The sequence below is a fragment of the Alligator sinensis genome, unplaced genomic scaffold (assembly GCF_000455745.1).
Source record: "Alligator sinensis unplaced genomic scaffold, ASM45574v1 scaffold265_1, whole genome shotgun sequence".
NCBI lineage: Eukaryota > Metazoa > Chordata > Crocodylia > Alligatoridae > Alligator > Alligator sinensis.
Window position 1 is genome coordinate 496,789 of NW_005842961.1, and position 12,493 is coordinate 509,281.

Consider the following 12,493-nt stretch of genomic DNA (forward strand, 5'->3'; position numbering starts at 1 on the left):
GGCAGGGGGTCAGGCTAGATGATCTGTTCAGGTCCCTCCTGCCCCTAGCTACTATGAAACTATGAAACCCAGTGATCCCAGCTGGTGTTGCAAACAGAGCTATGGGGGGAGCATAGCTGGACAGGAGCTGGAAGCCTGCAATTAACTCCTCATGGGCTCCATGCCCAGGTGAACAGCCCCAGCATACAGCACAGAACGTAATACAAGCCATATGACGAAGGGCTCTGAGAAGTCCCAGTAACATTGTCCATAAGACCAATGAAGGCCATACAAGGTTATAAAACCTGTGAAAGGCCCGAGGGAACTTAGCACTGACTTACAGGGGGTGAGTATTGAATACCTCTCACCCATCTGGGCCTGAGCCAGGGTGACCTAATTAAGAAGCTGCAGTGGGTAGCAACAAGGCTATGAATCAAAGCTCCCAAACTTTTCCTTGGAATTGTGTTTGCATTTGGCAAATGTCTTGGACCAGGGCTGCCCAAGGGAAGCTCTGCGGTGGTCAGCAGCTTGGTGACAGCCACTTGGAAACAGAGACAGGTCCAGGTAGCACCTGCTAGACCCCTATTCAGCAGAGAGCTAAAGGAAGCCCTGGTTAGGTGTCTTGGCTCCTGTGTGGCTCCTGTCACCAGGCAGAGGGTGGGGGAGCGATATTGTTTCTGCAAATCAGCAGATTGACTTACCAAGATGTTTAATGAGGTGCCTGGTTCCAGAGCCAGGAGCTAGGGAGGAGCTCCTGACACCGCTCCCAGGCTGAAGTTCCCAAATGAAAACAGGACAGCAGGGGCGGAGGCTCCAACATAAAATCTGAGCCAGAAGCCACATCCAGGCATCACCCAGCTCTGCACGTGTGCACGGAGCTGCGTGCACGTGCACCGAGATCACAACTCAGCACATCTGCACTGGAGGTGGGGTCCCAGGGCAGATCCAGAGGGAGTCTGAGTGTGAGTCTCTGACTTTTGGCATGCCCTAACATCGCCTTACTTGCCTTTCCATGCAGAAATGCCACCATCTGTGTCTCTCTCCAGAGACCTGTCCTGGCCAGCTTGGGACACTGGGGTTGAATTCCTGAGGGAGAGGGGATTTTCCTCCCTGCCTAAGTGACAATAGCCTGGTGCCGAGTCCCTCTGGTCACCTGAGTGGGGGAGGGAAAAGCCCCTGCTCCTCTGCCCAGGTAACCAGTGATGCTTTTTAAATTGGTTGGCTAGTTGCCAACACTGCTGGCTTCTATTGGACTGGGCTGCTGAGGTCAGAAAGGCTAGATAAGAGCTGGTCCAAGAAGAAGGAGAAGAGAAGCCATTTTTCCAGCATGGCACAAGCATCAGGACACAGGGAGAGAGTCTGATCCAACTGAAACGTACTCTCCCTGGAAATCTCCGAGCCAGATCTCTATCATCTTCTGGATGATACTCGTGAGTGTTTCTAGAGAGCTAGTCAGCTCCCAGTGATGCATTTGCATATCAAACGGCTACCTCAGCCAGACTGTTTTGCTCAATGGTAATCCCTTGATATTGCTCTACCTCTTACCCTAGTCTAACCCTACCCTTTGTAACCAATAAAGTTCCCCTTTGTGACTGGTGTAGAAGACTTATTGAGGCATGGGTTTATTTATGCCTAGGAGGCCTCTTAGGTCTATGGATTAAGGGAGACTATCCTTTTTGGCCCCTGACTCGGGGAGGAGCCCCAAGTGCTTGGATTGGGTTGAGTACCCATAGGACTATTAGGCCTGTGTTTCCCCGAGGACACAGAACTTAGAAGGTCCCCTCTCAGGGTGGTGGCAGCACATTACCCCCCAGACTCTATGGTGGGGCTCGAAAGGGGGTCTGCTAGGGCTTAGGCACCCCTGGGGAGACACGTGGAGTCTGGCAGGTGGACGGGCGTAGTGAGGTGGGAGGCTCAACACAGGAGATCCCCCTACTGGCCCTTCACAGTCCCCTCCATGGCTGACTGCGAGGCGGCTGATGGGTCCCAGGGCAGATCCCGAGGGAGTCTGAGTGTGAGTCTCTGACTTTTGGCATGCCCTAACATCGCCTTACTTGCCTTTCCACCTTCAGTGACTTTTCATCAAAGGGCACAACACCCCATCAGATATCAGCAACGGGATTTTGACTAGGCTGTGCCATGGTTGCTGCTGGGACCGACACCGGAGGGTCCTGGCTAGAGGGTCTTGCCGCTTGGCTCAGGGTCAAACCAACACTGCATTGGGGTCAGACACACCAACTGCTGAAGCTTCCTTAGCCTGACAAAGGGTTTTTGAACCAGAAAGCTTGCTTAATAACTATTCTCCAACCATTTGGGTTGGTCTAATAAAAGATATCAAATTCACCCAAGGAACCTTGTCTGCCTTGGGGTCAGGAAGGAATTTTACCTCTCGGTCAGATTGGTACGGACTGGGGGGGGTTGCCTTCCTGTTGCAGGGGGCACGGCCTCTACCTGGGATCTCTCGAGTGTCTATTAACAGCCTCTAGAGTGGCAGGACATTGGCTGCCGTGGTCCCCCTGCTTCCCTTGTGGCAGGGTCGGGTGCGATGTCTGATGCTGTGTCAGGGTGGATGATAGTTTTCTGAAGAGTTTAGATGCCCATTTTGTCTGGACTGGTTTGGACAGGGCCGATCCTGCATCAGGCAGGGGATTGGACTAGATGGGACCTCTGGAGCTCCCTTCTAGTTATGCTTCTCTAACATTTCTATGATCAGCACTACTGCTGTGAAAGTGCCGTGCCCCTGACTCCTCTAGAGAGGATATGGACCATCCGACGCAGTTTGTCATTGCAGTCACCAACCTGCAATTGTCTGTCGTTTTATTTCTTTCTTATGCTGCGAACATCTGTGCAATGTTCCCCATTCAGGAGACACCTCACCCACTTCTCTTACATTTCTGTAAAGTAGCTAAGCTGGCAGCACCCAAAAGAAGCTGCAACATGTGGAGAAAAAGGACCCTGTGCCCACACAGAAACCTCCCACCTCTTTCCACCCACCCCACCCTACTGCATGTCATTGATTGCTGAAGACACCTGCTAAAGCCCAAGCCACTGAATTCAATCAAGCAACATCCCCCTGGCAGGAAGATTGCGAGTTCATTTATTAGAGATGAGAAAAGTTGCACAATTGGGGTGCTGAACCCACAACTGGATTGAAGTGTTGAATCAAGAGCCTTTCACCAGGTGCCAGAAGGCTGCAGCCCCCCCGGTCCATGGGCACATTGCTGCCTAGATGCCCTGGGCAGGCTTGTGCCTGGACGAGGTCAGAATGAAGTCTGCCCATGAGGTCGGCAGGTAGGAGACGGGGAGGTAGAAGAGCTTGGCGTCCCAGCCGCAGGAGTAGCGGGTGCGGGGGTGCTGGGCCGTCAGCGCGTGGTCCATGGCATCGGTGACCAGGCGGAGGTTGCTGCTGGTCCAGGTGAGGAACTTTTGGACCCGCTCAACATCTGTGCAGAGGACAATCCAGTTGTGAGCAGCCTGGCTGGGCTGCGACATAGGAACAAACAGCGCGAGGGCCATGGGGATGACCTGGGAGCTGTTATGACAGCAGGACAGCAGCTGGACTGTCCTGCTCCACCAACTACCAGTGGGACTCTGCCCAGCTGGGGAATCTGGGCTCTGATCCTGCTCCAGACCTGAGCCCGCAACCTGTTGCCCTGAGGCCACAGCCCCACGCACCCCCGCTATGGCCGGGCTCTACGCATGTGGGCCTGGGGCCCCTTGGGATATGGGTTTCTTGTGCTGTTCCATGCCCTTGCTCAGCAATGATCCCCCTCAAAGATACCCAGCTGCACCACCATTGCCTTCACACCCCGGTGCCAGGGACCGGCCCCTCAGACTCACAGGTTTCAAAGAACTGCTGCCCGTAGGCCTCTTTGATCTCGGCGGGGGCACGGCTCCACGCCTCCTGCAGGCTCTGCGTATTTACGAGCGGGGTTTGGAAGCCGCCTGGCTCGATGATGGAGACCTTGACGCCAAAGTTGTGGAGCTCACGCCTGGAATGGACCCGATGGGGTGAATCCGGGGCAGAAGCACGGGCTTGCAATGGGATATTGCACTACTGCAGCTTTCCCACCACCGTCAGCCCCGCGGGCCCTCGTGAGGAGGCTATGGGGAGTCACTGGGGCTCCCAGTGCCAGCAAGGATCCCTCAGCTGGGAGTCGCCGAGCACAGGGGCAGGGGCGCTGCTTCTGCTTTGGCCCTGTGTCTGTGGCGCCCCATGTGAGGAGCCTGTGCATGCAGGACAGGGAGCGCCTGGCGCAGCAGGAGCAGGGAGCGGAGGAAAACATCAGGAGAGGACACAGACCACGGGGGCTGCAGCCCACGTACCTCAGGCTGTCGGAGAAGGCCTCCACACCGTACTTGGCGAGGCAGTAGCCACCTCCCATCACGGAGAGTCGGCCCGCTGTGCTGGCCACGTTGACGACACGGCCCCGGGCTCTGCGCACCAGGGGCAGCAGGCTCAGCGTCACCTCGATCGGCCCCACCAGGTTCACGTCCAGCACTTTGACGAAGTCGGCCTTGCGCAGCCACTCGTTGGGGGCTGCGGGGACCCCGATGCCGGCATTGTTCACCAGGCCCCAGAGCCCTGCAGAGGGGAGACCCTGAGACCTCTGGGCTGGCTTGCTCCCCACTCCCAGCCCTGTCCCAGCACCTGAGGGCTTGGACCTTGCTCTGGCTGTCCCCTTGTCCCTTCCAGAAGCCCAGGAAACCCTCATGTGAGGGCTGTTACCCTGACTGTCCAGGATCACCCCCCTCCATGGAGCTCTCCTGCAGAATGTGTCTTATCCCCTTGGGAACCTGCTCAACCGGCCTCTACAGCACCTGTGCCAGTGTGGCTCACTGGACAGAGGAGCTTCTTCCTCTTCGCTTCAGACGTGCTCCCTCCTACCGTCCTTGCCCCCAGAGACGGTAAAGAGCAGATCTCCAATGACCTCCCCTCCCCATTCAGTGTCCTGCAGCCTCTCTCATGTCCCCCTCTGCCCCCTGCTCCCCAGGCTCAGAAGCCCTTAGTCGTTGCTCTCCCTGCCCCGAGCAGCCTGCCTGCCCTTCCCTGCCCCTTGTCAGCTCCAGCAGAGGCCCGGGCTGCACAAGGGGAGAGGCTGGGACCAACTTCCCTTTGCCCGGGAAGACAGTTCGGTCTTTTCCCTCTAGCATCTGCTCTGTGCTGGGTGTAATGGGGCAGACACTGGGCTGTTCTCATGCTCAGGGAGTTGCTGGACATGCATCATCTCAGCATTTGACTGGCCCCACTGGTGCTGCAGCCCACGTCTACCAGGGCCATGGAGCTACTGGGCAGGGAGCTGAGATCACGCCTCGGCTGGATGGGCCAGCCCGGAGCCAGCCTCCACCACGGAGCAGAGGGCAGCGCCAGGCCTCACCTCGGTCCCCCACGTGCCCCTTCACCCAGGCAGTGGCTGCAGCAATGCTGTCGGAGCAGGTGACATCCAGGATCACCGTCCGCCGTGCCGCAGCCGCTCGGCCCCCTGCTCCGGCGGACACGCCGCCAGCACCCGCAGCCCCCGCCCGTCCAGCTGCTTGGCCAGCAGGTGCCCGAAGCCGGAGTCGCAGCCCGTGATGAAGACGTGTTTGTCCGGGAGGTTCCCAACCGTCTGCCGCTCCCGGTGCCATCGGCGCAGGATGTATAGCACCAGCAGGGCCGCCAGGTACAGCCACATCCTTGTGGGCAGCTTTTGCCTGTGAACAAAGTGATTCAGGCTTTACGTGAAAGTTCTGGTTTTCCCTCTGTATCTAATCTCGCTCCATTGTTGGGCTTCTGAGTGTTGCAACCTCCTCTGGGTGAGTCACAGCCTGTGAATAGCAGGGAATGAGGGCTGGGAAGAACATCTGAAGGCGTACAGGGGTCATCCTGTTCATATAGCTGGGTGTCTTTTTAGAGAGCTGTTTCAGGGCCATATAGAAACTGCTTGGCCAGTCAAGGCCACTGTTCAACCTCTTCATTTCCTGGAGGGTTAGAAGTTGAGCCTCAGTTCGCCCCTGCTTCCTGTGTGGCAAGGTGGAGTGAGTTGGGTGTTTCCTGGCATTGCGCCTCATATTGTGCAAGGGGGCTGGTTTTGCAGTGGTGAGAGCAGTGGAGGCAAACATATGCATAGGATGGTTGGATGGGGCTGGTCCTGCCTTGAGCAAGGGGTTGGACTAGAAGAGGCTACCCTTCCCTGCCAGCCTGACTGTGCGGCTCTGCTGTAATTGCTGCCTGATCTGTCTACCCTGCCTTCTGCTTCTCCGTATTAGATCCCTCCATAGGCAACGTGTAGAGGGGGCGCGGGTGCCCCCCCAGACTCGGGGAGCACCAGTTGCCCATGGATCCCTCCTTTCCCTGCTTGCTCCTGGGCTCTCAAACTCAGCCCACCCCCTACAGACTCCAGGCCAGTGCTGTAGGACAGTGTTTCTCAACCTGTAGGTCGTGACCCCAAAGTTAGTTGCAAGAATATATGAAAGGGTCGCAAACACATTTTTTTAATGGATTCTCCTTTAAAGGAGAAAAACATGGGAAACCGTGGCTTTTCCCTTGCAGGCTGGCAGAGTTGTAGCCTGCAAGTGGCTGCTTGGGCCCCCCCCACCCCATCCCACACACTGCAGGGCTGGGGCCTGGGGTCAGTGGATCAGGAGTGAGGTGCACCCGGTCGGGACTGGCCATTGATGTTTAGAAATGGGCCCTGGTACAAAAAGGTTGAGAACCGCTGCTCTAGGAGGTCACCGCAGCACCCTGCCATCACGCTTCAGGAGTTGGCGAGCCCCTCCCAGGTCTGAGCACCGCGCAGCTGTAAGCAGGCATCTCACGTGGTGCAGACGGGCAAAGCACCAGCTCTTACTGGCAGTGCTGCCAGTAAGAGCAGTACTGCCACCCAGAAAAGTGCTGGTGCACACAGCCAGGAGAGGAAACCCAGGACCCTAATGAGATGGTAGGAAATCCAGAGCCTGCAGACCCTTGCCTAAAACGATCAGATCACACTGGGGGTGTCAGATCCCCTGGGTCACAGCCAGGAGAGGCTGGGGAGTGATGTGCTCAGCCCTAAGGAGGCCAGTTTGGCTGGTGAGTGGCACGTTGGTATGGACATCCGTGTGTCTGCAGCCCTTGAGACAACGTGGGGCCCAATGTCCAGCCTCTCATCAGACAAGTGTGAAGGGGAGTCCTACTTGCACATGAGGCATCAGTGCAGCTTGGAGGTTGGTCCCGTCTAGCCATCCTGTTCAGCGGCAGGTGGCAGGAGCCAGGAGCAGCAGCTGGGAGAGAACGGAGAGCTCCCTTAGCAAGGGAAGGAGGCAGAGGTCATAGACTTGGCTAAGGGCTGGGGATATGTATGGCGCAGAGCAAGAGGCGAGCTTCTGCCTGAGCTTCCAATCCTCTGCTAGCTCCAACTCCCAGCTGGGAAGCCTGGCTGTATTTGTTTTCTCATGCTCGCAGCCCCAGGGATGGGATCAGCGTCAAGGCCCAGAGATGGGCTGAAAACAGACAGGTCCTGCAGCTCTTCCCTGCACCTTCCACCTCTGCTTTCCCATGGGGAGGTGGGTGCTGCCTGTCCTGCTGCCTGTGCATCCTGGCCTAGGCCGTTATCTCCTGCAGGGAGCCCTAAGCCACGTGTGTCCCAGGCTTTTGCTGGCTTGGCTTAGAAGAGAGCTGTTCTGTTTGGCTGTCCCCGGGGCTGAGCCAGAGAGCAGAGGTGGGTGCAGTTGCCAGACCGTGCTGGGATCTCTGTGTGCGCCCTTGAGGCACGCCACACATGCACATGCTCACTGCATGAATCCACGCCAGGTAACGTGCTATGAGCCAGCCCTTAATCTTGAGTAAATATCCCAGCGCAGCTATTCCATGCTCCTATAGCTTATCTGCTCTGTTCAGCACCCGTGAGGCCTCCCTTGGAGCCCTTGGGTCCCACACTTCAAGAAGGATGTGAATAGTCTGGAAAGAGTCCAGCACAAAAGTGATCAGGGGTCTGTGAGTCAGAACTGAAAGAGCTGGGGGTATTTAGTGCAGAGAAGAGAAGACTGAGTGGGGATTTGATCAGTCTGCAAATCTCTGAAGGGCGATAGCAAAGAGGATGGGTGGAGATCGACTTTTCTCTGTGGCTGTGCAGGACAGGATAAGGAGCAGTGGCCTTAAGCATCATATCACCCCATCAACTCGTTAGGACCCTGGGTTTCCTCTCTCCTGGCTGTCCACAGCGTGGGTGCAGCAAGCGCTTGCCTGGGTGGCAGCGTTGGAAAAGCTTTGCTCTTGCTGGCAGCACAGGGCAGGTGGAGACTTGCCAGTAACTCCCTGCTTTCTCCCACCTGCCGGCACCCGTGCTTTGCATAATAAGCTGGGGTGCCTGCTTACAGCCACATGGTGCTCTGGCCTGGGAGGGGCTCACAGACTCCAGAAAGGATGCCCTCGTGATGGCAGGGTGCTGCAGTGACCTCCTAAAGCACTGGCCTGGAGTCTGGAGGGCGCAGCTCTGTGGCTGTTTGAGATCCCAGGAGCAAACAGGGAAAGGAGGGATCTAACACGGAGAAGTAGAAGGCAGGGTAGATGGACTCCAGCTTCTGCCTGACTTCAGACTGACCTGCCTAACTATATCATCCCGGCCGGCTGGCATGATATAAGTCGAGCTGGTCCTGCTTTGGGCAAGGGGTTGGACTAGAACAGCGGTTCTCAACCTTTTTTGTACCAGGACCCATTTGTAAACATCAGTGGCCGGTCCCGGCCCAGTGCCCCTCACTCCCAACCTGCTGCCCCCAGGCTCCAGCCCCACAGTGTGGGGCAGGGGGTGGGCGTGTGGAGAGGTGGGGGGCATGGGGACCCCAAGCAGCCCCTTGCAAGCTGGAACTCTGCCAGCCTGCAAGGGAAAAGCCATGGTTTCCCATGTTTTTCTTCTTTACAGGAGAATCCATTTTTAAAGTTTGTTCATGACCCTTTCATATATTCTTGTGACCCTCTTTTGGGTTGCGACCCATGGATTGAGAAATGCTGGGCTAGATGACCTCCTGATGTGTCTTCCAATCCTCATACTCTGATTTAAGCTGCAGCAGGAGAAACTGAGGCTGAGCATGAGAAGGGACTTTGTGACTCTGGGGGGTGTCAAACATTGGAACAGGCTTCCCGGAGAGGTGGTGGCTCTGGTGGGGGTAGCTTCCAGTGCCACTTTGAGGTCAAGCTGGAAGCACAGATTGGTATTCAGATCCTCCAGGAAAACATGGCCACCACTCCCCAGTCACTGGCATTTTGGTCTATCATCATTTTTTATTTGTTACAGCAAAAACAGCATCTACCCCATCCCCCCTCGGCTTCTCTTGTGCTTTGCTGGAACGTTAATAATTGAGCAAGGCGCAGAACAGGCTGCATGTTGGATCCAAGGCGCAGGACAGATATCCAAGATACCAGGCTCTTTGCAACAACCTCTCCCACCAGCCGAGCCACATAACGGTGAGTGATAAGAACCCCTGTGACTCCTTCCCCACTGCCCTTCACCCTTGAAAAGCTTCTAGCTATGTGCTCAGAGGTGTGATCTGCTACTGTCTGGGGCTCCCTTCCAAAGCTGAGCCGTGCTGCCGCCTGGCTGAGGGCAACAAAGAATCCTGCCCGTGCCAAAGCATGACATGAGGATGCTGACGTTCCAGCCAGAGCATCTCCACAGCACAGCTCCAGCTCCAGCTCCAGCTCCAGCTCCAGCTCCAGGGATGTCACTGCCTAGACACCTTGGGCAGGTTGAGACTGATTGCGGGTCAACACGAGGTCTGCCCACGAGGTCGGCAGGTAGGAGACAGGGAGGTAGAAGAGCTTGGCGTCCCAGCCGCAGGAGTAGCGGGGGGGGGGGGGGTCGGGTGTTAGCGCGTGCTCCATGGCGTCGGTGACCAGGTGGAGGTTGGGGCCAGCTGAAGAGAAGATCTTCTGGATGTTCTCAATGTCTGTGCAGAGGGAAATCCAGCAGTGAGCAGCCAGGCTGGGCTGGGTCATGGGAGCAACCAGCGGAGGCGCACAGTAGGACAATCAGGGTGCCATCATGACAACAGGGAATGGTGCTGGACCCTCCTGCCCCTCCAGTAGAGCCAGTGTCGTTGGCTTGGACAGGGCAGGGCTGAGGATGCACACACAACTGCGCAAGCCCCATTCTGCACCACCCAAGGGGCAGCGGCAGTACACCCGGTGTGCACATGGATGGCAGTGTGAACACAGCCCTGGCTTTCACTGGACTTTGCATGGGCAAAGGATGCGTAGGCCAGGCTGGGGCATTGGCTCAGCTTCCATTGTCATGGCTGGGCACAGTGGCCATGCGGGGTGGGGTCTCCCATCAGTCCATTCCCAAGACTGGTCCCTGCCCTGCCCCAGCAAAGATCCCCCCCACAAGGTTTCAGCCCCTAAAGCCATCACATTCACACCCCAGCCCCCGGCACCTGCCCCTCGGACTCACAGTAGTCAAAGTAATGCTGCCCATAGGCCTCCTTGACCTCCGTGGGGGCACGGCTCCACACCTGCTCCAGGCCCTTCTGGATATACTGGGTCTCTAAAATGGGTGTGCGGAAGGCACCCAGCTCAATGATGGAGACCTTGACTCCAAAAGCATGGATCTCGCGCCTAGAATGCAAACGGCAGGGTGAACATGGGGCGGAAGCACGGCCATTGCCTCCCAGGCACCCAGCATCCTGGAGATTGCAGGGCGGGTGTCTGCGGAGGCCAAGTGGAGATGCCAGGACCCGGCAGGGCCCAGGAGAGAACGCGGGACACGGGGACTGGACCTGGGTACCTCAGGCTGTCGGAGAAGGCCTCCACACCGTACTTGGCAGGGCAGTAGCCACCTCCCATCACGGAGAGTCGGCCCACTGCGCTGGCCACGTTGACGACGCGGCCCCGGGCTCTGCGCACCAGGGGCAGCAGGCTCAGCGTCACCTCGATCAGCCCAATCAGGTTTACATCCAGCACCTTGACAAAGTCAGCTTTGCTCAGCCACTCGTTGGGGGCTATGGGGACCCCGATGCCAGCATTGTTCACCAGGCCCCAGAGCCCTGCGGAGGGTACAGCATGGGAGGTTTGGCCTGGCTCCTTACCTGGCCCGATTCTGCTCCCAGAGCATGAGCTCCATGGCTCAGTTCTTGCCCTGCACCTCCCCTGCGCTCTCTGGTGAGGAGAACAAACCCTTCCTGCCCTGACTGCCACATGCTGAGAGTCCGGTTTTGATTCAAGAGCAGATTTCCTCGATCCAGCCCCCTTCCCAGGAAGAACTGTCCTGGGCAGAGGAAGGTTGGTCCCAACCTCTCCCGTTCTGCAGCCTGAGCCTCTGCTGGAGCTGACAAGGGGCAGAGAAGGGCAGGCAGGGGTTGGGGCCTGGAGAGGGTCCACAGGCAGCAACCAAGGGCCATGGACGTGAGAGGCTGCAGGAAACTGAAGAGGCAGAGGGAGGTCAGTGGGGACCTGCTCTTTACCATGGTGAGAGCTCCCCAGGGATGAGTGTGACGGTTAGGACAGCAGCCCCCTGTGAGGGTCACGTGGGCTCTGGGGATGGGCCACAGTGAGGCAGACAGGCAGGGAGCAGAGTAGTTTGAAGGGCCCTGAGTAAATACAGCATCTCTCTCCACCTGCCCCCTCCTTTATGGTCTGCCTTTGCCCCTGGAAAGAGCAGAGTCTGGGCTGCGGGGACCTCTGGGCAGTGCCACGCGGGCGTTTCATGCTCTTATGTTCAAGGAGGCACTGGGCAGGGAGCCGGGATCAGGGTTTGGCTGCATGGGGACCAGCCCAGAATCCCCACCGCGGAGCACAGGCAGCGCCAGGCCTCACCTCGGTCCCCCACGTGCCCCTTCACCCAGGCAGTGGCTGCAGCGATGCTGTCGGAGCAGGTGACATCCAGGATCACCGTCTGCAGCCTCCCCGACGTCACCTGCTGCAGCCGCTCGGCCCCCTGGTCCCTCAGACACGCCGCCAGCACCCCGCCAGCTGCTGGGCCAGCAGGTGCCCGAAGCCGGAGTCGCAGCCCGTGATGAAGACGTGTTTGTCCGGGAGGTTCCCGACCGTCTGCCGCTCCTGGTACCATCGACGCAGGATGTACAGCGCCAGCAGGGCCGCCAGGAACAGCCACATCCTCGCGGTGGCTTCTGGCTACAAACAAAGTGACTCTTATGGAGAGAATCATCAAGGAGCACATCTGCGGGGGGCCAGCAGGGGAGATCATGCTCAGGGGCAACCAGCATGGGTTCATCAAAGGCAGGTCCTGCCAGACCAACCTGATTGCCTTTTATGACCAGGTAACTAAACCCTTGGATGATGGTGTTGCCGTGGACGTAGGCTTTCTAGACTTTAAGAGGGCCTTTGACACTGTCTCCCACCCCATCCTCATTAATAAATTAAGCGACTGTGGCATTGATGCCTACACAGTTGGATGGGTAAAAAACTGGCTGATGGGGGCGCACCCAGAGAGTAGTGGTGGAAGGGTCGTACTCAACCTGGCGAGATGTGAGCAGTGGGGTACCCCAGGGCTCGGTCCTCAGGCCCGCACTGTTTAACATCTTCATCAGCAACTTGGACGAG

The 12,493-nt window shown here is 57.6% G+C and overlaps 2 pseudogenes; both read right to left on the reverse strand.

Annotated features, from left to right (window-relative positions):
• Positions 1 to 3,033: 3,033 nt before the first annotated feature.
• LOC102385805 lies at positions 3,034 to 5,933 on the reverse strand (annotated as a pseudogene).
• Positions 5,934 to 9,195: 3,262 nt separating this feature from the next.
• Positions 9,196 to 12,493, reverse strand: part of LOC102386299 — a 5,631-nt pseudogene continuing 2,333 nt past the window's right edge.